Below are 22,411 nucleotides of genomic sequence, written 5' to 3' on the forward strand. Positions count from 1 at the left end.
CTGCTTTTACAGTTAGGAAGTTTCTCTAGATATCCAGTGGAAAACCTATCCTCCTGTAACTTTCGATCTATTCTTGCCCACAGGAGCAGCAGAAACCAAGTTTTTTTCCATTGTCCGTGCAACAGTCCCCCAGGAGTTTGAAGAGCACAATCATGTCTCCCTGCTGATTGTTCTCCATTATGGCTTCCACCTCTGTTCAACTTTCCTAGTATAGAAATTCTTGAAATGATCGTTTGAATTTATTTTTCTTATTTTATATTTTCACAGCAATGCAGTCCTCTTTCCGGGGGGGGGGGCACACTTAACAAGGGTAACAAGGGATTATCTTTCCTGTCACAAATCAAGGGGGTGTGGGGCATGAGGCCTATAAAAAGTTTTTGTCTTGCTTACAACCATCTTATGAACTCATTGCTTAGGTGATATTTGTACTGGGGATTTCCTGGATCATATTTCTACTGCTGCACTGCACCAGGGTTCTGTGAGATAAAGGCATACATTTTACCTCATAAAAGAATATCATTTACCTCATAAAAGAATATGTCATTTTTTCCTACTGTTGCAGAAGGGGGGGGGAGGCACTGCCTGTGCCTCAGGGTTCCCTCCCCTCTCATTCTTGATGCTATCTTTGTCTGACAAGTTTCTGCGTACATACCCAAATGTGTTTCATTTCCCCCCCCCCCCCCTTTCTGAATATATTTCTCTACTTCCTCTGGAATACAGTCACTTTTGAATTAATCTAGTTTCTAGAAATTTATTGATTTCTTGTTAAAAATCCTCAAGCTCTAAACAATGCTGCACATTGAAGGCGGATCCCACAGCAGTCTTTCAGTTTATTCAGTATGCAGATTATGAATGATAATTTATATAGTGTAATAAAAGTTACGTCGCTTTCTCTGAGGGCCAAGCTACACATGACGAATGACACTTGAACAGCAAGTGTATTTCTCCCTGTTCACTTGCCCTCCACTCAATCCACTTGCCGTTCAAGTGTCATTCGTCATGTGTAGCTTGGCCCTCACTCTCCCCTTTTAAACACCTGTACGGAACATCTTTTGCCCTAGAGGCTCAAAACCTGAGAGATCCACGAAGACAACCAGAGGACGGGGCCAACACTTAAGGGGGAATCAAAAAGAGTGACAGAGATTGTCTGTAGCGAGAACAAGACCGATAGGATTCCTAGATGGATGTGTGGGCGAATGAATATGATCACCCTCCAGGACATTCACAGTGCAGGCCCCACCCTTACCTCACTCTGTTACTGCTTTATCAGCCACCCCGCAACCATTCCATGATGCCTGCCTAAGCTACCAGCATCCCTTAGGGACACTCACACGCTTTCCTCCCTCCTGCCCCTATGCTTGAAGGACATGGCAGGTGGCAGAAAGAATCAATCTTCTTTTCGAATCTTTACCTGGGATTTACTTTTAATGTGGCACTGGGCTTCTGTCGTAGTTAAAGATCCAGAAAATTGAGTGATCATCCAAGAGGTGATCTTCCCCTGCCAGCTCCTAAGAAGAGCCCTCCAGGATCAGACCCTGGGTCCATCTAGTCCAGCACCTGGTTTCCCACCTCAGATTCCTCCAGGAAGCCCACAAGCTGGGCATGAAGACTGCAGAGAGCTCCAACCAGTCCTAGCCATTCTGATCCTTTTTTTTGGCTGTCTGTTGGACTCTGCTGCCATTTTGCCCACACACACCCCAATATGCTTCTGCCACGTTGGCCTTGAAAATCCTCCCCATGCAAGAAATTAGAGGCATCTTCTCATGTTCCACTTGGGGGGGATCACCTGCCAGGGAAAAAGCTGGATTTTTTTGTCAATGTCTTGAGGAATTTTGCTTGGGGAAGCCTTGCTGGGTACGTGAAAGGAAGTGGTGAGAGAGTTTCACTCCACATCTACTTGCCCGTGGGTACCCTTCCCCAATGAGAAATGGAAGGTCTTTCCGGAAGCTTCTGGAAGGACACTGTGCAATTGCCGATTTCTAAGCAGGAAGGATGCCCACCAGGACAGGAATAACAGCCCCACAGTCAGCTTCATTCTGGGACTTCTGAACTCTCTGCCGCCAATCTGCTGAGGGCTGAATTGCTGGGGAACCTTTCCACTCTAGACAGCTTGACTGGGGAAAATGTGGCCTCCATGGCTGAAGACATTGGCCATCTCTGCTGAAAGAATGATTTCTTTTATTTGAGGCCCACAGTGAAAGATTCATCAGATCATTTTTTCAAAAAAATACTTCCCTACGATTTCTCTTCCTCCTAGCCTTCCTGAGACACCTTCCGCAGTAGTATGCTACTCTGCCATCCTCTCCAGAACCAGCCTATGTCGGGCCCTCTGGAAGATTTCCACACCTTCTCTGCCTGCCTTTGCCTTTTTATCCTTTAGCTCTTCTGGGTCTCTTTCATGTCCCTGTTTGTTAAGACCCACCATGTGTTAGTTTTTAGCCTGCTTGCTCCCCCCCCCCCATTTTATCTCCCCATTTTCAGCACCTCCTTCCACCAACGGAATGTGATTCTTCCCATCCCTAGGTCTTGTTTAAGATTTTCCAGTCAAGTAATCCGACCTACTCCTGCATTCTGCTAAGCGGCAGTCCTTGCCAAACTTGTGTGACTTCTCTGTCAGCAGTTATAGTTTTTCTGAACATTCTGTGTGTCTACTGCAACTCAGCCAATGACTAGAAGAAGCTCAAGAGAGAAGAACTGCATGACTTATAGTAGGAATAATCATGAAATCCTATTAGGGCAGATTTTGCCATTCATTTGTGGTCTTCCACACCTATCGGACTATTCTTTGGACTGAAACTCAATGTATGGTTGATCCAATGAAAAATCTGAGAGGGATTCTGAGGTTGGGGTGGGGGGTGGAGGTCATTTGTTTTCCCTAGATTCCACGTAGACTATGAACACTGGGAATTTCCCCATATTTACATACTTCTGGGATCCTCAGATTTAGGGGTTCTGGGGAAACATATTTGTGTGTTGCAGATTTGAAACAAAAAATGATAATAGGGGGGGGGACCTTTCAAAGTTATCTCTTGTGTTCTGAAAAGCATTTGTTTAAAACATAATTGGCACAGAGGTGGCTGATTTTGAAGAGGATTCTCTTTATTGTGTTGATTCTGTTTTGCAGAGTTGCACAATTTCATTCTTCTCGATCATAGAAACAGCGGCAGCAGGCCCCCCTTTCAAATCTAGCTCTACTGTGCCAAAAACATTTGAAAGGGGCTTCTGTTATTTATGTCGCAACACATGGGTAGTCATTTCCCACGATCCCCAGTTCTCAAGGTTGCATAACTTTATGCTCATGTGACACCCCCCCCTCCCCTCCGGGTTTGTGGCTTCCATGGCCATGGAGGGGAAGTGGTGATGAGCATGAGCTCTGCTCTTCATAGTTCCCAAGAGTTGAACATAAAATTGCCAGCCCCAAACTCCTGGATTAAAGATGGGACAGATCCTCATCGGCACAGAGCTGGAGAAATCTGCTTGCTCCTCTTTTTTAGCCTATCACAACTGAAAGTACAGATTGTTCAAAGGCTGTGCGTGCATGTGCATAACTTAAAAATTATTCAGCTTACATGGGATTAAATAATTAAGAGGACGAAATAAATAATGGTGGCTTAAAAGAAGGAGGAATTAAAACTCCAATGAGCCACCGCCTCCTAGTATATTAGCATAATTAACTTCCCTGGCGTGGTTGCTCAGTAGTTTTGAAAGGTGTTGCATGCATCTCCAGCGTAAACCATTCTATCATAGCATACGCCGATGGGTGACCGCCTGTTCTAGATCTGTCTGTACAGCACATGGTCAAATTCATGCTCTCAGAGCAGTAAGAGAGGCAGCTGCTTCGTCCAGGTCAAATGAGTTACATTAGAGAGCTGAGCTATTTCTAGTGCCAAGTCAGTGTGTGCACCAGAGGATGGGGACGGATAACATGGGGCCATCTACTCTGTGGCATCGCCACCTTTTCAAGAGGAGAGATGTGTCACCACAGCCACAGCACAGACATTTCTTCTCTTAATACAGTGTGGATATGGAACCTGAAGTTGTATCTGCCTTGTATGGATTAGTTGCACATTCCTTCCGTTTATTTCACTATTTATTTCAGGCAGGGAAGAGGCTGCACCTCCCACAGTCCATGGGAACAGCACTGGGGTGCTTCTATTGACTTAAGTGGCTGCTCTAGAAGGGCCACACCTGCATGAAAGGTTCCCACAGATACGATTCAGGTCTTTTGCATGCAACTGGATGTGCCGGAAGCTACCACATCACATGGAAGGAGGATGTGCTGTGGGAGGGGGGATATACTGGATTTTCCTATGTTGTTCCTGTATGAACTGAATCTCACGTTTGCTGTCAATGTAGATCAGAGGTCCCCAATGTTTTTGAGCCTGTGGTGCCTTTGAAATTCTGACGTAAAGCAGTGGGCTCAAACACGATGACCCAGGAGGTGGAGCCAGCCACAAAATGGCCACCCCGGGAGATGGAGCCAGCCACAAAATGGCCACCCCGGGAGGTGGAGCCAGCCACAAAATGGCCACCCCAGGAGGTGGAGCCAGCCACAAAATGGCCACCACAGTAGACAGAGCAAACCACAGAATGTCAGGGAGTGAGGCTATGCATACCCCTAAGAATAACTCTTCAGCATTTCAGGCAGAAGCTCTGTTTAAGAGGATGCTTTTAGAATGAACATACTGTTTTAAAATATATTGTTGCATATATGCACAGCTTACCTTCATTCACTCAGTGGAGATTCATGTGTTGCAGTGGCAGCTGTCCCCAGAACAACATTTTTAAAAAAATCTGCTCAGCCAATCAAATTTCCAATGGCCAACAGATGCCCTCCTGGGGAAGAGCCTCCTCTGGCCCTTGCTAAAAACACTTGGTAGGCACCAGGAAAGGTGGTTGGTTGGCACCATGGCACCCATGGGTACCCCGTGACTGGTCTAAAGTAATCCAGCCAGTGTCTATGATAGTGTGGGGATCCAAACCCAGATCTTCCTGATCCTAGCCCAACACTCTAATCCAGTGGTTCTCAGACTTTTTCAGGCCACTGCATCTTGGTTTCATAAACTCATCCCTAGGACCCCCTATGCTACCCTACCCTACCTTACAATAAGTTTTATTCAGAATAGCGGTTTGCATGACCCATGAAGGAAGATAATAACAATTCCATTCAATACAATTCAAAACAGTAACATTCAATTGCACATTTATTCAAAATTCCATTAAAATGTTTTAGTTTAAAGTAAACTGGTCTGACTAGAGCTCTGGTGGCATGTTTACTAAAAATTCTAGTTGTTTCCACCAGATTTCAGCACCATGCAGAGGCAGAAACTTGAGGTGAGGAAGGTGTTTTTTTCTAGGCTCTAACCTGGTCAGTCGTAAATTGGTGAACAATCCGCTCAAAGGGGCCCAGCAGAGGAAACCCACCTCCAGCACCCCTCTGACACCCCCTTGCCTTTTAGCACCCCCTAGGTAATCCCACCATCCCCTCAGGGCAGAGCTGCCCACTTGGGGAACCACTGCTCTAACCGTGACATCACAATTACTGTTGGATACCTGAGGAAATCTCTGCAAGGAAATGCTCTTAACTATTTTGAAATCCACAGCTGGAGTAATCTCATCTCCCACTTGCTTATCAGAAACAGGGCTCAGTTATGTGAACATACGAAGCTGCCTTTTACTGAATCAGGCCGTTGGCCCATCAAGGTAAGTATTGTCTACTCTGACTGGCAGCAGTTCCCCCAGGGTTTCCTGTGCAGATCTTTCATACAACCAGATCCTTTTAATCAGAGATGATGGGGACTGAATTTGGGACCTTCTGAATGCCAAGTGGATGCTCTGCCACTGAGCCACAGACCCTTCCAGAAGCTATCCCAAATACTGTAACTTGATGCTTCTGCCCAGCATTTAAAGATATGTAATGTATTTTAAAACATTTGTAACTCACACTCTTGGGCAAGCTAGCTCTCCAGATGGCTTCCAGTTTCCATAAGAAGTGAGATGTGACTCATGAAAGCTCATACCTTACCACAAATATAGGTGCTACTGGACTCTTGCTTTTTTCTACTGCTACAGACAAACTAACATGTCTATTTGAGGTGGCACGAACGGAAATACGGACCAAAGTTCATCACAAACTGGGCCTTTTTTTTGTTCGTGAACCGGCGGTTCGTTGGAAGGCGTTTCTGACGAACCGTGACGAACTGCGACGATTTTTAGGCCAGTTCATTTGGCAGACGGCCGAGGTGGCATGGGGCAACTGAACAGGAGGGCTCGGAGGCCACCTGTGAGCCCCCCTGCCCAGCGTGATGATGTCACATGCAGTGACATCGTCACACAGTGCAGGTGCGTACGCGCACAAATCGCGCGTGCACCAACACCCCTGAAGCTGCGTCAGGTGCCAGAAATGCTGGCACCAGCCCTGAACAGGAGCCCACCCCCACACGTTGCAGCGGCACTATCTTTGCATGCTTACGGAATTCAAGGGTCTCAGCTCCTCATCTGTCATGTCCTACAGTGTAGTGTTGGGACTGAGTCCTTTGGCTGGATCTTTCTGGGCCTGTGGAACAAATGAAGACATTGGTGTGATGACTGGAAACACAACAGCAACAAAGGGAAACAGAAGAGATGGGAGTATACTTAGAATTATCACTCGATGGAATTGGAGGTTTTCTGTTAGATATCAGCACTCAAGGTAACATCGTATCTCAGTATATCTAAAATATAAACCAAAATTATATAGATACATCATAATGATATTCTTTATATATCTCTTCAGTTGTTCTAACTGCATCTGGCCCAATTCACTATATGGAACTTTCCAAGGAGCTGCAGTATTAATGAATCTATTATTTTCCAAAATTTATATCCCACCTTTCTGCCCTCATGAAGGCCACCGAGTTAAAATAAAACTACATTTTAAAACAATTAAAATCATCCAAAACAATAAAAACAAGAAGACATCAATAAACAGTTAAACCAGACCTAGAAACATATGTAAAGGTATAGGATGGCATCCAGCCAGCTTTTTCAATCAGTCTCACCCATTTCCCCTCCTTATTACCCCTCCCATCTTATGTGGCATTTGTCCACACAGGTGCTGTGATCGCCATATGGCCATGTCTGATGGTCAAAGGAGGATGCCTTCTTTTTTCACCAGCAGAAAAGCTGGTTGGATCCAGCCCATCATGTCATCACATCTCCACTTATATGAAATAACAATACAATATAGTAGTGAAACACCTGTAACTTAATATTGGGAAGAAAACTAGATTAACAAGTTGCTGCATTCATCCATCAGTGTTTTAACAGTTGTCAGTAACCAGGTCTTTTTTTCAGCTGGAACGCGGTGGAATGGAGTTCCAGAACCTCTTGAAAATGGTCACATGGCTGGTGGCCCTGCCCCCTGATCTCCAGACAGAGGGGAGTTTAGATTGCCCGCCGTGCCACCGAGCAGTGCAGAGGGCGATCTAAACTCTCCTCTGTCTGGAGACCAGGGGGCGGGGCCACCAGCCATGTGACCATTTTCTCCCAGGGCAACCCACTGAGTTCCACCGCCTCTTTCCCCAGAAAAAAAAGCCCTGTCAGTAACTATGAGATCTACTGTACTTTGTCAGTGTTCCAGAGGTTTCAATATAAACTTCATTTGCCTTCATGTTATTATCCATCTTGTTCATATTTTTCCTCTTGAGTCCAGCTTATTGTAGGGAAAGCCCCCTTTCACCGTTGATTTCTTTTTTTCTTGCTCCTTTTCTTTCCAATCCATTCTTTCTCCTTTCCTGTTAGTAGCAGTTGCAGATGTCCCCCATTCCTTCTGTAGATCTGACCGCTCTCCGATTTGAGCTGCTACGTCGTTGTTGCCACTTGCACTGATGTAGCCCAGTGGTCCACTTGGGCCATTATTGCAAGTGATGCTCCAGCCCCTCAGCTCTTTTCCGTCTTAAAAGACAAATTCATGTACGATGGGTTTACCCGTCACTACCAGCCCTGATGACTGAATGAAACCTCCATGTTCGGGATAGGTCATACCTCTGAATACCAGTTGCTGAGCTCCAACCACAATGAGAAGAACCTTGGGCTCTGTGCGCACCTCATAGGCTTTGTATTGTATTGTAGGGCAACTGTTTAGCCATGGTATGAAGCAGGATGCAGGACTAAATGGGCTGATGGTTTGCTTGGGAACTCCGGCGTATGCGTGGGGGGTCTGAGGCCCACCACCATGCTCCCCAATGGTTAATATCTGGTCAGTGTTTAATTTGCTTTCTCATGCTCGCATCAGACAACTACAGAATTCAGAGTACAGAGATGCTTGCCTTTTAAAAAAGGAGGAGAGACGCGTGAAGATGCATGAACGAGTCCTAATGAGTCCTGAAAAGCCAGAGGTTAACATGAGTCAGCAATTTGGGGGAGGGGAGATCCCTGGGCCTCCCATGGATGGAAATCTGATAGGTCTGCATTGTTTCTTCAAGTTGCAGAATTGGCCCAGAATTTGGAATTATTGAACCCAGAGCCTGCCCATCTATTTTGCCTGTGAAAAATGTTGGGTCGTATGTTTATTTACTCCACTTACAGCCCACTTCTCCCCAGAGGGGACCTATAGGGGCTTACATTCGCCCCTTCTCCATTTTATCCTTAAAACAAGCTTGCGAGGTAGGTTAAGCGGAGAGTGTACAACTGGCCCAGGATTACCCAGCGAGCTCCTGTGTCAGAGTTGGGGGTTTGTATCGGAGACTCCCAGATCCCAGCCCGACCTCTACTCCATGCGGGCAGTTAAGCACGCACACACATGCATTCTCACACCCCTTGAGATCTACCAGCATCCATTGTTCTCTGCGGTTACATCAAAGGATGCTGGCGTTTCTCCGGTGGCTCTTCAGGAGCTCTTCAGATCCTCAGGATGGGGTAATTCTCCTGGGTGGGGACGTGTTTTGGCATCAGAAAGCAAAATCGTTTCCCTGGTCCCAGCACAACCCTTCCCCATAACTCCTTATCAGTGTTGGCAGCAACAGTCAAACCGTCACTTGGTGCTACATAAGCCAGGGGCCGAGTGTAGTAACCCAAGAACGTGTAATTGCAGATAATAACCCTGCTTGGGGAACACCGCTGACTTGTAGATGACTCTGCTTTCTATTTCTTCACCTCCTGGGTGTGGGGAAGTAGAAGAGAGTGAGCGCATCTGTGTTGGTATAGCACCTTGTCAGGAGGAAGCTTTTTTTGCTGGAAAAGTTCTCCTTGTTTACAAAGTAGCCTTTGTCATGACTCAGGCCTTTTACCACAGATCCACCCTTTCAGTCTGTTTGGCGCCGTAATGGTTTTTTTCAACTTGCCATTGCTCTCAGGTGCTTTATTTGGGATTTCAGTGTGCCCTTTGGCTTGGCCGGATGCTTAATCTGTACAGCAAGGGCCTTCAAGGTCAGTATCGTCTACTCAGGCTAGCGGAAACTCTCCAGGACTTTCCGTCCGCTTACTCCTCCGGTCTCTCCAGTTCTGGATGGGGTTGCGTCCTTAAAGGGACAGTTTCGTCTGGGGGGTGCTGCTGTTGGTAAGCAGGTGGCAGCGCGGGCCGGAAGCAACTTCCACCATTTTCAGCTGCAGCCTTTGCAGGTTAAAAAAGATCTTGCTGCTGTGGTAACATCTAGATCAGATTACCGCAGTGCACTCTACTCTATGGGTACCGAATGCCACAGCCAGACTCTTGGCTGGAGTGAGTTACAGGGGCCACATCACTTCAGTCTACTTCCATCTTCACTGGCTTCCAGGCCTAATTCAAGTTGCTGGTACTGACATTTAAAGCCCTGTAGCTAACAGACCGTCTTTGGGGGCACTGCTGTGGGTGCCCCCATCATTTGAAATTAGACGTGGCAAACCATGAAAGGGTATTCTCAGTCATGACACCAAATCTGTGAATTCTCTTCCCCGGGGAAATTCATCTTTCTCCCTCTCGTTGTCTTCCACCAGCTGATGAAAACTTTGTTAGGCAGTCCATTATGGACCCTCTTTTCCTTAACAGTATGGAACGGCGGGATACACATGTTTTAAACAAATATTATATAAATAAAATCTTAACTGGAGATGCCAGGGATTGAACCTGAGACCTTCTGCATGCAAAAGTAGATGTTCTGCTACTGCATGCAAAAGTAGACATTCTACTACTGAGCTTCAGCCCCTTCCCCTTGGCTGCTATAGTCGTCAGTGATTATGAAGAGCCATATATTTCTTTCAAGACTCAATACTTCTGTCTACTTCTGCCAGTCTTCTTGTTCTTGTTCTTGTTCTTCTTGTTCTTGTTCTTGTTCTTGTTCTTGTTCTTCTTGTTCTTCTTCTTGGGCAAGGGCTGCCCTTCACTTGACCCGAAGGTCTTCTTTTTAAAAAGATCTCCATTCTACTCCTTCCCTCTTATCCCTATGCCTCATTGTGGCCAGTGCCCCAGTGCAGTAGGTAGCAAGCAGGCGGTAAAGAGAGAGTTGTCCCAGTTGCAAAATTTCATCACTGAAGTTTATATTAGGGGAAACTGAGAGAGGAAGGGGAGGGAAAGAGTGGGGCAGGAGTGTAGCTGAAGGGTGAATGTGCAGACGGGGCCCTGCAATGGATCCTGTCTTCGTCTTACATTTTTATTAGAACTCAGAAGTTGGATTCCACAGATCCATTCTACTAGCAGAAATGCTCTCCTCCGGCGGAAGGCGCCTTGTCAGTGATGCAAGAACATCTTGTGTCTGGCAGAAAGTGGAGAGTGGAGCGATTTCAGATGCTGAATGACGATAGCCGGTAAATGACAATAATAGGTGTGATTGTATAGGGTGGGGTATGCAGAGGGGTAATGGGTGTGGAGAAATTGTCATTCACCAGCTGTTGTCATTCGGCATCTGAAATCGCTCCACTCTCCAAGATATAAGGACAAATGGACTCACATTCTAGCTGTATCTGAAGAAGTGAGCTGTGGCTCCCGAAAGCTCACACCCTACCACAATTTTTGTTAGTCTTGTGGGTGCTACTGGACTCCTGCTCTTTTCTTCTGCCACAGACAGACTAACACGGCTGCCCATCTTGACTAGCATTAGATTTGGGGAAGGGAAAAAGCAGTGTCACTTTTCCTCACTGGCCGATGTGGGGATGGACTCCAGCTTACCTGGCTTTAAAAAGGAGTTGACAAATTCATGTGGCTATGAGCGGCTACCAGTGGCGATGAGCTAAATGGAACCATGTTCAGAGGTAGCATGACCCTAACAATAAATTCTGAGGACAAACTGTTAGTTTTGTGCCCTGCTTGTGGTCTTGCCATGGCAGCCAGGGCTGCCTAGCTAGCCACTATGGGATATTGAAGTAGATGGCCTGTGGACCCATGATATTGCCTTATGTTGTCAGGCCACTGGTGCAGTTAACGCAATGTTTTTCTAATAAAGGCATCACCGAATTCATATTCCCCGTGATCTCTGCCAGCTCTGTGAAGAGAAGGGAACTTGTCAGAGCCTTTGGGCCTGTCTTTTTAAACTATGCTTCCCGGCTAACATTGCATCCTCCTGTAAGATGTCTCATGCAGAGAGACTCTAAGACTCCCACTAAACTTTTGTCCCCCCTTTGGCTGAGAAGTATTTCGTGATATAACTGCTTAAAACAAAATGTGTGGTGGCTTCACTGGAAGAGTCCAGAGGTTGAAAGAGCAACGCTTTGCCCTTGTGACACTGACCCGTGATTGAACTACCCTGAATGCCTAGCTTTTGAGGGTTTCTTTTCCTTCTGATGCCAGGCTTATTGCTTTGGGAGGAGCAAACGATAAGTCAACTGTTTCTCATCGTATATCTGTATTGTGAAACTGCCATTCTTCAGAAGGGTGTGTTGCCCATCACAGAGTGGAGGGGTTTGGGGTTTTTTTTTTAGAAATTTTCTCTCCTTTATCTATGAATGTTTGCAATAGCTGATTCATCTCTACAAACTCAGATGCTGACTCTCTGAAAAGCACTTCAGTTCTCCACACCTGGATTAAAGAACAAAGGCCCCTCTATCCTTCTTTGCCTTAGACCAAATGCTTTATAAAGAAAGATGCAAGCTTGGATGCAGGATTCTTCTTTAGTCCCAACAAACAAACAAAAACCCATCTTTTTATGTAATGGGCATGCAGTCTCTATATCTGAAAGTTATTGTTCCCCTCCCCACCCCCACCCCCCGCTTCTGGATTGAGATAAAAGTTAAAGCAGACAATTAGGTTAGAAACAGGCAGGGCTTTTTTTCAGCTGGAACATGGTGGAATGGAGTTCTGGAACCTCTTGAAAATGGTCACATGGCTGGTGGCCCCGCCCCCTGATCTCCAGACAGAAGGGAGTTTAGCTTGCCCTCTGCACCGCTCCAGCGGCGCAGAGGGCAATCTAAACTCCCCTCTGTCTGGAGATCAGGGGGCAGGGCCACCAGCCATGTGATCATTTTCGCTAGCATTTAAACTTTTAAAAACTCCCCCCTTGTTCCAGCTGACCCAAAGTGACGCCATTGGCCCTGGGAGCATGCGTGTACTTTGCGTGCACGCATGTGGTACCAGGGGCACCACCTCCCACCAAGAGTTGCCCCTTGTGCTGGCAACCCACTGAGTTCCACCACCTCTTTTCCCAGAAAAAAAGCCCTGGAAACAGGCCATGAGTAGCATTGTTTCAAAGGCTACTTTGAAATACAGTATTGTACAGAATAAATACAGTTGTGTCTCAGTGGAAGCAAAATAATAGAACTGCTACCAAAGGTTAAAGACAGAGCTGAATCTCGAAAGCACACAATGTTCAAAGCTAATCAACACCAATCTGCCGGTCCCTTTAAATGAATTAATGTTTATCATTATTATTATTTATAACCAGCATTATGTCATTAGGGCACAAGGCACTTTACTGAATAATATAAGTCCCTGGGTAGGAAGACAGCATGGTAAAGCCTGATCTCATCAGATCTCAGAAGCAAATCAGTATTAGTGTTTGAATGGGAGACCATCAAAGAAGGCCAGGGTTGTTTTGCAGAGGGAGGCAATGGCAAACCACCACTGCTTCTACTTGCCTTGAAAGCTCTTTGTTGGGGTTGCAGTAAGTCAGTTGCTACTTAATGTCACGCACATACACAGACAAGCCCCTAGCCAGAGGAGCATACAACCTAAACCAAAGCCCATTGGTCAAAACTATGCAGAAGTGTTGACGAGTCCGATGTGTGTGTGACTTCCATGCAACAGTTCAAGGTATGGGTGGGGGCTGACTCTTAACACAAACTAAAAACTTTACTGCAGATGTCACACATTGTCTCTGCAAAGAAACCCCAAATATTCTCCCGTGCTAGTTATGGCTGTATTTCAAATGGAATATGCAAACAAACTCTTTGTCGAAATGTGGTCAGCATAAAGCAATGCAGCAGCATAAAACGGTGTCCATTGAACAATCCTCACTCTGGAAACGTGCCGTAAAAACAGATTAAAAAGATGGAATCGCTCACAACTGGGTGAAGGCTGGGTGGAAAAGATCTGTTTTGGCCTGTTTGATCTGTTTCTAGCGAATCGCGCTAGAAAGACGCTACACTTCCGGGTGTTTAGCGAACATTTAGTGCAACACCGGGACGCTCCGCGGGTGTGTGGATTCAGCCATAGTTGAAGCAGGGCGTTAGTAGGCTGTGTGGCACAGAGTTATAATCTGAAAAAATAGGGTTGGAGCCAGCCATCTTTTTCACCCCATTCTCCTCCTCGCTATGGCCTCCGTTCCACATAGCTTTTATTCATGCAGGACCTGAAGTCCCGGCATATTTTTTTCCCCAGTGGTCAGAGAGCAACCCATTCACCTATTTTCTCCTGCAGAAAAGCTGGTCAGATCCAGTCCCTAGGAAATTATTTTTTTATAAAAAGGAAAATAGACATTCCCATGGCATGGAAAGGTCATAAGCAAAAATGTCTCCTAAAAAATGGGAGGAAGGATCCAAAATCACAGTAATCATGATCAGACGAGGAAGTTCAGGCAAACATAGCCCCTCAGAACATATTGGAGAAGATTCACACATTCAGACATGTTTTCTTCCATCATGGAGGCAGCATTCATAGACTTTCCAAGAGGTCTCCCATCCAGGCACTGGGCAGCCTCCGATCTGTCCAGCTAAACATGGGTAATGGATCAAACATCCTCTGACCACTCCCGGAGCATTCGATTAGTAAGAACCAGGAAGTCAAAGTCATGTTTCGCTAACCTTGGATGTAACACTTGGCTTCTTAGAACTCCACTCCCACGGAAAACGGTATCTATTGTCAATCCTATTTTTACTCCGCCCTTCCTCCAAATGGCTCAGGGTGATATACATGGGTCTTCACAACAACTCTGCTTAATAGGTTAAGCTGAGATAGTAAGACTGTTCCAATGTTATCCAGTGGGGTTCATGGCAGAGTGACACTCAGATTACTTCATCTTGGTGTTGTGTGCCATCAAGCCTCCTCCTACCTATGGCAACCCTATGAATGAAAGACCTCCAAATCTTGCAGATTGGAGGACATGGCTACTTCGTACTTTGTAGCCATGTTGATCAGCAGTAGAACAGCAAGAGCTGAATCCAGTAATCTCTTAGAGATAAACAAGCTTTCTCGAAATCTTATACCCTGGAAATCTTGTTGCTCTTTAAGGAGCTACTGGCTTTGAATCTTATTGCTGTGATCACTTACAGACATTACCTTTCAACCTACCTTTGAATATTCTAGGTTCTTCCTCTTAGGTTTAGGTTCTCTGATGAATTAAGGAAGTTAGATGAAAGTACTCAAACGAGATTAACCTGGTTCTTACATTAAAAGTCCTTCATAGCCTGGGACCCCTATGATTTAGGCGACTGTTGCTCCCTGCTTGAGTTCATGTAGCAGTTTCATTTTCCCCAACAATACTTCTTATCTGTGCCTTCAAAGACGGGATCTGCCTCCACGCAGGTGAGCACCTTGGGGGTGGGGGGCGGAATGGAATACCACTCCAGAACACACAAGGAAAATACTCAGGCTGATGATTTTGAGAAAACAGTAATTCTTTGCTGTTTGGTAGAACCTTGGGTGGGTTTTAATGCTCCCAGTCTGACCATTTTTGCAGTTGTATCGTCTGAACTGTTGGTGTTGTTTGAAATGAAGATCGTTGCTTATAAAAATGTTTTATGGTGTTTCTGTTGTGCTGGGTTTCTCTGTTGCAATATTTTCTTCTGTAAACTATCTTAGCACATTCACTCCACCCCCAGTAGGAGGGAAGGAAAGGTATAAACGTTTTAATCAATAAATGTTGAGCCCAAATACTTGGGTAATGCTGAGCTATTATCAGCCATATCCCTCCGTCAATGTCCCTGAAATTTTTCCAGCACTCCTCCATTTAGCGTAATGTAGAAAAGGAGAGGAGGTGTTTGAGGAATTTGAGCAAAAGGCAAAGGAAATTCCACATTCATACATCAGCAAACAAGCAATCTGAGATTTGGCAAGGGGACTTTGGGGCCTTCAGAAAAAATGAGGGCTGATCAGATATTACAATTCAACTAATGAAGGCTGAGATTCTCTGCAATTTCCTTTCCCTTCTAAAGCACTGTAAAGCCAGTGGTTTGTGGGATTCGGTTTCGTTTTCTCCGCCATGTCGGACGCTCCTCTTCGCTGGCTCGAGAGGAAGCGGCCGGGCACCCTGTCCGGGTGGCTGATCTGCGAAGATTAGCCCCCAAAACTCCCAGTGAGGGAGGCTGGGTCCGGGACGCTGCGGGAAGAGCCCCCTGGAATCAATGCGGGGGGGTTAATTGCCCGTTTGTCCCTACGGAGGCCGGCGGATGTGCGCGGTGCCTCGAGTGCTGCCGGGCCATGAGAAACGGCAAAGAGCAGAACTAGGCGAGAGCCTACAAGTAAGCGAATTCCTTCTGTTATTACAAGCGTACGTGAAGGAGAGGTGAGATCTTAAGCTAAGAAGGCTCACTCTTCCCCTTTGCTGAGTCTCAAAATTTGGTTGGCGCCCCCCCCCCCAAATGGCAACAAAAAAACAAAGTCCTGCCCTTGGCAAGTCAGTTTCGGCTGCCTTAAAGGGAGAATCGCTGGAGGAAATTGTACAGAGGGCGGTTGGTGAAGCTATAAAACCCTTTGTTGACAAGCTGAATGAAACAGATCAAAGGGTGGGCTTAATGGAGAGCGAAGTGAAAACCATCAAGGAAGCAGCGGGGGGGCAGAGAAGTCTGCTCGGGAAAGTGCGTCACTCGTGAAGGCTACGAATAAAGAGCTTAAACTGGTGGAGAATCAGTTGATCGGGCTACAAGTGGAACGAACACAGACAATTTTGCGCCTCCAGAATGTGAAAGAGGAGGAAAACGAGGACTTACGGGGTCTTGTCTCGGAACTATTGGCGACACCCGCGAGGGCAACTAAAGAAGAAGTTAAAAGCGCCATTTTGGAAGCCCGTCGGGCTACTTCAAAGTATGCAATGAAGTGTCAGTTGCCGCGCGAGATCATCATCGATTTTTCATCTAAGAGGATCCGGGACACTATCCTATATAATTCATACAATGCGGATTTGGACTTCTTGGGCAACAAAATTAAGATATTGAAAGACGTCCCATTTCTAGTCCGGAAAAGACGTTTTAAGTATAAAAAGTTCGCAGCTCTTCTGAGAGAACGTGGAATAAAGTACAAATGGTTATTTCCGGAAGGAATCTGGTTCACCCATAAAGATCAAGCCTTTAAGATATTATCAGAAGATCAACTAAGGGATTTTGAGGACAGGAACCCAGAATTCCAGTGCACCAAGCAAGACGAAAAGGAGAAGTCTGAGGTGGAGGGGGAGGAAACGAGCACTGCGGCTGCAGTTGCGCAGAGAGAACTCCGTCCGGGACCCAGGAGGGGAAGAAAAATTTAACTTGAAATTAAATTGTAATTTGCATTTAGTAAGGTCAACCACTCCATCAATATAATATAAAGCTTTAACTTTTGAATAATGGCAGTATGAAGGGAAAACAGAAATGTAGTGTTTAGTGTTTGTAGGGTACCTTCCCCTTTTTTCCACCCCTCCCTCCCTCTCTCTCTTTTCTCTCCTCTTTCCTATCCCTTGTGTTATTGTAGTCTTTTGTAGTTACTGTTCTGTAGGGTATGTATGTATGTAGTAGTTGTATGTTAGATATTGAAAATAAAAAATTATATAAAAAAAAAATAAAGCCAGTGGTTTGTGGATAAACCTGAGCGGAGCCATCAAGGAGTCCCAGAGCTGGCAACATTTTCCTTTTGTGCAACTTTGAAAGCTGAATGACAGATTTGGAAGATGAAATTGATAGGCAATAAATTCATTATTTCCTTATCAAGTAATTATATTGTGGAATTCATTGCCAGTGATAGCTACGAACATAGATGACTTTAAAAGGGGATTAGACAGATCAGTGGTTACTAGACATAGTGACTAGGGGACTAGAGTTCACTTGGTCGGATTCCTTGATGCAATCATTCACCTGTAAAGTGGGGTCTAGTTATGTGCTAGTGTCAGGCAGAGGTGATTCTGAGTAGGAAAACTGAAATTTTGGAGGATATCCTGCCTGTTTTGGATTGGGCTAAGATGCATATTACATTTGTGTTACAAGCTTTGCAGTGGTTACCAGTTGGCTTCCTTGTTCATTAAGGTGTTATTACCTGTAAACAAGGCTTTTTTTTTTGTGGGAAAAGAGGTGGCAGGACTCAGTGGTGGAACTCAAGACCGCACAATGACACCACTTTGGATCAGCTGGAACAAGGGGGAAGTTTTTTAAAGTTTAAATCGCCCTCGGCAAAAATGGTCACATGGCCGGTGGCCCCGCCCCCTGATCTCCAGACAGAGGGGTGTTTAAATTGCCCTCCACGTCACTTGGTGGTGTGGAGGGCAATCTCAACTCCCCTCTGTCTGGAGATCAGGGGGCGGGGCCACCGGCCATGTGACCATTTTCAAGAGGCGCCGGAACTCCGTTCCACCGCGTTCCTGCTGAAAAAAAGCCCTGCCTGTAAATCCATTCTTGGACCGGGCCCTCATACCTGCAGCACCATCACTCCCAACATGCCCCCCTGTGTTACCTTTTCCTGGCTTGTTTGATTAATATTCGATCACACGGGCAAGTGAGATCGACGACCTAGAAGCTTTCTAGCGGTGGTTCTCACTTTGATGGAATGACCTCCCAGACAATATCAGAAAGGCTTTCTTGTGGCTGCTTTTCAGAAGGCTGAGTAAGGTGGAGTTCATTAAATTGGGCATTCTGGTGGAGACTGGTTCTGCAGATGGTTTGAGTGGTGCCTGTGTGTCTGTTGTTTTTTAAAAGAGGTATTGCTTTTGTTTTTATTATCGTAGTTTGATTTGATTTTGAAAATTGGTATTGCGACACACTTTTGAGTTCAGTTGCGACCAAAGTGTATTTAAAAGTCATAAATAAATCATCATTTCAGGTGGTTAGCCATGTTGGTCTGCAGTAGAAGGGCAAGGTTTGCGTCCAATAGCACCTTAAACACTAACAAGTTTTCCAGAATATAAGATTTCTAGAGTCAGAATTCCTTTCATCAGATACTCCGTCAGATTATAAATGAACTAGTCTTTACTGTGCTGTGACACTTCTATTCTATTCTATTCTATTCTATTCTTACCACTCCACATTGGGAAATCCCTGGAGATTTGAGGATGGTGCACGGAGAAGGTGGTGTTTTGGGAGGGAGCTCAGCGGGAGTATGATGTCATGTAGTCTATTCTCCAGGTGCCATTTCCTCCTGAGTAACTGATCTCTGTCGTCTCAAGATAAGTTATGTTTCTGAGAGACCTCTAGAACGTGCCATGAAATTGTCAGCCCTATTATTCCAGAATCAGTTATGTGTGAAGACATAACCCAAAAGATTAAAAAACCCAAACAATATTAAGGCTTCTTGGCTTGGAGGTGGTAGAAGGGAAGGTGGCATGATATAGCCCAGTCTTGTTAGATCTCGGAAACTAGGCAGAGTTGTTGCTTGGATGGGAGACCACCGAGGAAGACCCTGCAGTGGAAGGCAATGGCAAACCATCTCTGCTTCTTACTCGCCCTAAAAACCCCTCACTGGGGTTGCCGTAAGTCAGGTGCGACTTGACCACGTGTACATTCATATGTACTTGGAGGCAATTCCTAAGGAGCTCTTGCCGTGTACTCATGTATGCCTATGCTAATGCAGGGAGGAGTTCAATGTAATTTGAAATTGTAGTATAGGTCAGGTTGACCCAGGTTGAAGTGTATGAAAATGATTTTAATGGCTGCATCCATGTAGTGTTCCTTCCGTAGCTGCAGCAATTGCAAGGGCATTCGCACTCGTTTCCCCTGCATTCTCCTTGCCCCAGCCTTTCTCCCTGTTACCGGTAGGTTAAGTATAGCAGTAAGCTACGGAGATAAGGCCAGCAACCAATTTTAATCTAGAGTAGTATGTCAATTTCTTTGGGTAACTGATACACCACTATAGCTAAAAAGTGGTTCTTAGACTTGGTAATTGACACATAGCTATAGCGTAAATTCAAGCACCAATTAAAAAGCAAAAAAGTCCCCCAGTGGCTGAGGGGGGTTGAGGCAAGGGACGTAAACACGATCTGCCAAAATGTGCATCTTCCCATCCTTACAACGTGCAAATGAAACTGATCATATTTTTTCTCAAGATCATACCAAAACCAGGTTGGGAAGGAGCACAGAAAAGTGGGGGGGGGACCCATAAAAAGTGGATGCTTCAGGCCAGGGGACGGCAAACTTTGTTTCTGGGAGCTATTTGTTTTTTCAAGAGACTTGGGAGTTACCAGTCACAAATGGTGGCTCGGTGGGTGCATTTCAGAGCAGGTCTGCAGCGCCCAAAGCAAACCATGACCACGCCAAATTTTAAGTTATCCTATAAGGGCAAAAGATACCAGAAGCTGCTGCTTTAGCTTTAAAGAGAAAGGTAAGATAGTGATTACTATAGCCCCAAAGAGGAGAGTCGGAAAGCTCCTTTGAATTGTTACCTTGAGTGACTATCTGCCTGCCCCCGATTTCAGTGGACGGCAGTATGTAGATGCTCTGGAAAAACCCACTCTGGAAACTGGAGCAGCCTCTGTGTAGAAGCAGCCCCAGCTGCATTGAGAGGAAAAGTCAAGTTAAACAATGCCAGATCTTTGCACACTAATGCCTGAGGGTATAGATTGCACCAAGAGGATTGCACCAAGACCCAGCACCGTTTAGAGTAAAGATTCTAAGAAATGCCTGTGTATAGCTGATACCTGGAGCTCAGATCTTGTCTTCGTATATTACAGTAATAGGAGAAAACAGATCATAAGGGTTCTTTCCTAACAGGCCCTGATGGAATGCAATAGCTTGGTTTCGCCTTGCTGCGTTATCTAGTTGAGTGAGTCCCATTAGAAATATAAACAGCTGCCAAAAAAAGAAAAGCAATACAGCCTCTGCACCTTGAATAGAATGCATGCTGACATACGAAATTAAATGTGTGCCGTTGCAAGAGCTGTTTGGTTCCTATAATGTTGGCGTTGCCTTTTGCGTGATCCTGGAAATAAGTTCCAGCCATTAATTTGAAAATAGGTCCCGTTTAGAACTGTGCGCATTGCTTATATGGAAGCGTGCTGGGTGACTTGGGGGGTCAGTCACCCTCAGCCAAACCTACTTCACAGGGTTGTTGTGCAAATGAAATGGAGAAGAGAATGATGTACGCCATTATGGGTCCCTGTTGGGGAGAAAGATGGGGTGTAAATGTGTGTGTGTGTGTGTGTGTGTGTGTGTGTGTGTACACACAATATGTATAGCATTTAAAAAATGGATACACACACACATTTGGAAATATATAATTATTTGGAATCTTGTGGGTATTGAGCAGAAGAACTGGGATATCTATTAAACAAATTCTTTCTCCAAGCACATCACAAAGCACTTCCCTTTGGATTAAACTAGATGAAGCACTGTGGAAGTAGCACGTGCACGTTTCTTCTAACTGGTAACTAGCAGTGACAAAGGGACATGGCCCATGGGTAGAAGGGGGTTAACCCTTTCCTCCTCACTCCATTTTCCTGGCCGAACTGCGTCTTCACCGCTTCCCCCAGCGGGACAATTAGCAGCTCCTAGGGGAAGGGGGAATGACATCAGGAAAGGGTAAATTCCCTCCCCATGCCACAGCCCTGGTCCTGATCAGCAGCTGCAACTAATTGAAATCCAAAACAATTTTGCTTTTTTAAAAAAAACAATTAAAAAATACTTGGGCTGATCTCCCAGCCTCATGAATTTGGCCCTTTATCCTCTCTTCCCATGTGTGAGGACTGAGGAAGGGCACTGTAAAGGGAACCCAACGCTGAGGCTGGGTCCCCTTGGTCTTCCACAGGGCTTTTTTTCAGCTGGAACACGGTGGAACCAAGTTCCGGCACCTCTTGAAAATGGTCACATGGCCGGTGGCCCCGCCCCCTGATCTCCAGACAGAGGGGAGTTTAGATTGGCGTGGAGGGCAATCTAAACTCGCCTCTGTCTGGAGATCAGAGGGCGGGGCCACCGGCCATGTGACCATTTTCACGAAGGGCAATTTAAACTTTAAAAAACTCCCTTGGTCCAGCTGACCCAAAGTGATGTCATTGTGCAGTCCTGAGTTCCACCACCTCTTTTCCCAGAAAAAAAGCTCTGGTCTTCCAGATACGACTAGCTTAACAGAAGACTGAAACTCCCACTCTGTCCTGATTTGCCAGAACCGAATAGAATCCTACAAATCTCCTATTCATATGCGTAAGTCTTTCTTCACGTGGCGTTGATAATCCTCTTTATCTTCCTGGCATTGACAATGAGCATCCGTGGCTTAGAACATCTGCTTTGAACATAGCCGCCTAATTCGGGAGCTCTCTCCTTGAGGACTTATTGCAAAACGTATCATAAGAAGATGAAATGTTGTCCTCAACCTCCTCTGCAGGAGAAAAGACCTCTTCACAAGTTATAGTGAATGCATATACAATCCGTACACATTATACCCCACTTCAAGAAGTGAGCAGTGACTTAACGAAAGCTCATACCCTGCCACAAAATTTGTTAGTCTTATAGGTGCTACTGGACTCTTGCTCTTTTCTACTGCTACAGACAAACACGGCTACCCATCTTGATAGTAAAACATGATAGAATCATTAAAAAGCAGTAAAAAAAACCCATCAGCAATTAAAAACCCAGCCAGATCATAAAACATCTAGCACACTAAAATAGTTCTTTGTAAAACAGATCTCAGGCTAGAAACAAACTGTTAAAAAATGATTCAAGAACCAACCTTCTTAGTAAAAAAACCTGGCTCGATGGCTAAAAGAGTGTAGAGTCGGTGCCAGGTGAGCCTCAAGGCGAAGGGCATTCCACAGGTGAGGGGCTACCACTGAGAAAGCCACATCTCTTGTTGCCCCCCTGCATCTCTTCTGCAAACAGGGGCACAGAGATCAGGGCTTGTGAGGGAGATGTTAACTGCCAA

The 22,411-nt window shown here is 45.5% G+C and overlaps 1 protein-coding gene across 1 annotated transcript in view; it reads left to right on the top strand.

Moving 5' to 3' along the window:
- NSMCE2 (NSE2 (MMS21) homolog, SMC5-SMC6 complex SUMO ligase) overlaps nucleotides 1-22,411 on the top strand; it is a 277,066-nt gene that overhangs the window by 233,272 nt on the left and 21,383 nt on the right. The gene's annotated exons all lie outside the window — the stretch shown is intronic.

The sequence above is a fragment of the Eublepharis macularius genome, chromosome 7 (genome assembly GCF_028583425.1).
Source record: "Eublepharis macularius isolate TG4126 chromosome 7, MPM_Emac_v1.0, whole genome shotgun sequence".
In the NCBI taxonomy this organism is placed as follows: Eukaryota; Metazoa; Chordata; class Lepidosauria; order Squamata; family Eublepharidae; genus Eublepharis; species Eublepharis macularius.